This window comes from Penaeus japonicus, unplaced genomic scaffold (assembly GCF_977035675.1).
Source record: "Penaeus japonicus unplaced genomic scaffold, GWHDUDI00000001_assembly GWHDUDI00000002, whole genome shotgun sequence".
Classification (NCBI taxonomy): Eukaryota; Metazoa; Arthropoda; class Malacostraca; order Decapoda; family Penaeidae; genus Penaeus; species Penaeus japonicus.
The window spans coordinates 20,531,240-20,535,543 of NW_028234404.1; the positions used below are offsets into that span (position 1 = coordinate 20,531,240).

At 33.7% G+C, this 4,304-nt stretch overlaps 2 long non-coding RNA genes across 2 annotated transcripts; both read left to right on the forward strand.

Annotated features, from left to right (window-relative positions):
• The first annotated feature begins 279 nt into the window (after positions 1-279).
• On the forward strand, positions 280-1,533 carry LOC147472287 (uncharacterized). The gene is made up of 3 exons (XR_015191976.1): positions 280-655; positions 1,143-1,339; positions 1,478-1,533. It is a non-coding gene; the product is annotated as an uncharacterized LOC147472287 (long non-coding RNA).
• A 1,160-nt stretch (positions 1,534-2,693) lies between these two features.
• LOC147472288 (uncharacterized) lies at positions 2,694-3,926 on the forward strand. Its single transcript, XR_015191978.1, has 3 exons — positions 2,694-3,049; positions 3,536-3,732; positions 3,871-3,926. It is a non-coding gene; the product is annotated as an uncharacterized LOC147472288 (long non-coding RNA).
• Positions 3,927-4,304: the final 378 nt, after the last annotated feature.

Consider the following 4,304-nt stretch of genomic DNA (forward strand, 5'->3'; position numbering starts at 1 on the left):
AATGACGGGGGAGGATTTTGCAATAAACAGGGAGAAAAAAAATGCAATGGGGAGGGGGGGCAGGGAAACACAGGAGATACAGTGTCTAGCAACCTTAAAGTGACTTACCTTTAGTTGCTGAGAGAAGAGAAGTAGCTTCACTGCGATTGTCGTGTTCCTCTTAGTGCTGACGTTGTTCACTTCACAATATACACACTTAGGGCCGTTTTTTTAAACTTCGTACCGGCCCGAACGAATACCTTACCAACCCGAATATGAAAAATCGGATTAGTTAAACGGAATTTGTTTGGGCTCGCCCGAAGATATTATAGCCACCCTAACGAAAAAAAATGCGATCGGCTAACCCTCCCCAGAGCCGTCCCGAATCGAAATTATTACAACAAAAAACAAAAAGCTTCTTCTCTAATAAAACTAAAACATTTATATGAACCGACTGTATTTTAATTCATACCATAGTAGGCTTTGCAAAGTGTCTCTTAATCATCAGATATTTTGTCGGAGACTTTTGTTGACACCATTGAATTTTGGAACACATCAACAGCGTTCCACGAATAATCAAAAACGAAACCTGTCTCCTGAGCTCTTATCTACGACTTCGTGCGTCAAAAGTCAACTTCAATGCTGAACAAACGACACCAATAACATTTTTAAGAAGGTAAGAAGCACATAAGAAGTGGTTGACGTGCATTAATAGACATATTTAGGCCAGTGAGGTGAAGGTACTGTCAGCCTGTACCGTGTCCAGTATCGCGGTTTTCTTGCTTCATCAGCTGTTATCACTCCCACTTAAAAATGGTTATTAGAAAAACGGAAATCAGTCATTAAACTGTATTTCATCATGGTATTGTCATCCTTTAATGTACTTAGTTTGTGCAGAATCATTAAACTCCTATACTTGATGTCACATTTAATAGAAAACCATAATTTACATTTTTGCCAAGTAATAAATTGATATAGGATTTGAGTCAGTTTTTTAAATTATTATTTGACGTAATGAAACCTATGTGCAATGATTTATATATCTGAAGTTAATGCTATCAATTAATTGTTCAGAATATGACCTTATGAAGCAATTTTGTGGCCTCCATGCTTTATGTATATTTGGGAATTGTGTACTATTGTGTGAATCCTCTTTATTATAGGTAATAATGGTAATGTGGACCAAGTTGAGGAAGTGGAGGAGGTCTGTCTGCCACGTTTAGTGGTGAGAGATAGAAGGATCCAGTTGTCATGCAGTCAGAGGAGGAGTTCTTGAAACGTTATCAACTGCCAAAGCAGTGCACCAGAAACCTGCTTCAGAAAATCAGCAGAAAATTACCCACAGCAAGAGATGGCAGAGGTAATTATTCTTCTTTCAAAATAATGCTGGTTATACAAAATATTAGTATAAATATGATATAAAATACTATATACTAATGTATGGGTGTGTGGAATTTAAACTATGGTGCTGATACATATTTTCTTTTATTTTTAATAGGTTGCAGCTTGTGTTATGTTGCATAATCTAGCCACAACTGAGAATATTGATATTGCCAAAGAAGAAGACACATATGAACTGAGAGCATGATGCAGTACACTGCGAAAATAATGATAATCGTTTAGGGTTTGATGTCAGAAAATGTTTGTGAACAATGGTTTTAGGATGGCTTATCAGTCAGAGAATTTCTGGATGAATCATTAATTTCCACTTTAAGCATATTTCTACTTACTTTATATTACCTGTATATTAAAAAGAATTCCTTATAGTAAATTGCAGTAATTATTTTTGGTATCAGGAACCGTCATATCAAACATTTACCTTATCATTGTTTATAAGTGAAATAAGACCTTGTCAGAAACCTTGTCAATCAGTGTTTTTTTTCTGATTCTTTATTAGTAAGATGAGACATATTTTCTGTTTTGAAATATTTCCTTATCAATGGAACCATAGATGTCAAGATATATATATATATATATATATATATATATATATATATATATATATATATTTTTTTTTTTTTTTTTTTTTTTTTTTTTTTTTATTTATTTTTTTTTTTAAGTCGCAAATAACTATGTGCAGATTTTTTCTCTCTTTTTTGTGTGAAATACGACTTGTCTATTTACTTATATTTAGTTATCTACTTAACTGGGAAATGTCTAGATTTTTACATTTTCCTTTTTGATGTCTGAAGTCATGTTATTTAGTCTGTTGCATTAGTTATTAGTGGGATATGAATTTTCTAGTAAAAACATTTAAATTATATATGCAAAAAGAGGCCTTTGCATGTATGTTTTTGATTACTTTTATCATAAGAATGAAATAAAAGAGCTATGTAGATTTTGTTGTTTTATTTCATGCTTTTGCAGCATTTATGTTTTTTTCCAGATTTTGTGCCGTGAAGTTGCAAATATTGCTTTGCATCACCTAAAAATGAAATTATTTCATCTGCAACCCTTTAAAGTCACTTGAAACTCTTTCTGCAGATGCACGAACTGCTTCACAAGACTTGGAGAATTCCTTTCTAATTTCATTCGCCTATAAGAGTTGGGCATCATGGAGCTTTTTGTTGTTCAGGCTAATAGCCTTGTAGCATTACTCCCTCTCTGAGATTTGGGGCCGTTTTTTTAAACTTCGTACCGGCCCGAACGAATACCTTACCAACCCGAATATGAAAAATCGGATTAGTTAAACGGAATTTGTTTGGGCTCGCCCGAAGATATTATAGCCACCCTAACGAAAAAAAATGCGATCGGCTAACCCTCCCCAGAGCCGTCCCGAATCGAAATTATTACAACAAAAAACAAAAAGCTTCTTCTCTAATAAAACTAAAACATTTATATGAACCGACTGTATTTTAATTCATACCATAGTAGGCTTTGCAAAGTGTCTCTTAATCATCAGATATTTTGTCGGAGACTTTTGTTGACACCATTGAATTTTGGAACACATCAACAGCGTTCCACGAATAATCAAAAACGAAACCTGTCTCCTGAGCTCTTATCTACGACTTCGTGCGTCAAAAGTCAACTTCAATGCTGAACAAACGACACCAATAACATTTTTAAGAAGGTAAGAAGCACATAAGAAGTGGTTGACGTGCATTAATAGACATATTTAGGCCAGTGAGGTGAAGGTACTGTCAGCCTGTACCGTGTCCAGTATCGCGGTTTTCTTGCTTCATCAGCTGTTATCACTCCCACTTAAAAATGGTTATTAGAAAAACGGAAATCAGTCATTAAACTGTATTTCATCATGGTATTGTCATCCTTTAATGTACTTAGTTTGTGCAGAATCATTAAACTCCTATACTTGATGTCACATTTAATAGAAAACCATAATTTACATTTTGCCAAGTAATAAATTGATATAGGATTTGAGTCAGTTTTTTAAATTATTATTTGACGTAATGAAACCTATGTGCAATGATTTATATATCTGAAGTTAATGCTATCAATTAATTGTTCAGAATATGACCTTATGAAGCAATTTTGTGGCCTCCATGCTTTATGTATATTTGGGAATTGTGTACTATTGTGTGAATCCTCTTTATTATAGGTAATAATGGTAATGTGGACCAAGTTGAGGAAGTGGAGGAGGTCTGTCTGCCACGTTTAGTGGTGAGAGATAGAAGGATCCAGTTGTCATGCAGTCAGAGGAGGAGTTCTTGAAACGTTATCAACTGCCAAAGCAGTGCACCAGAAACCTGCTTCAGAAAATCAGCAGAAAATTACCCACAGCAAGAGATGGCAGAGGTAATTATTCTTCTTTCAAAATAATGCTGGTTATACAAAATATTAGTATAAATATGATATAAAATACTATATACTAATGTATGGGTGTGTGGAATTTAAACTATGGTGCTGATACATATTTTCTTTTATTTTTAATAGGTTGCAGCTTGTGTTATGTTGCATAATCTAGCCACAACTGAGAATATTGATATTGCCAAAGAAGAAGACACATATGAACTGAGAGCATGATGCAGTACACTGCGAAAATAATGATAATCGTTTAGGGTTTGATGTCAGAAAATGTTTGTGAACAATGGTTTTAGGATGGCTTATCAGTCAGAGAATTTCTGGATGAATCATTAATTTCCACTTTAAGCATATTTCTACTTACTTTATATTACCTGTATATTAAAAAGAATTCCTTATAGTAAATTGCAGTAATTATTTTTGGTATCAGGAACCGTCATATCAAACATTTACCTTATCATTGTTTATAAGTGAAATAAGACCTTGTCAGAAACCTTGTCAATCAGTGTTTTTTTTCTGATTCTTTATTAGTAAGATGAGACATATTTTCTGTTTTGAAATATTTC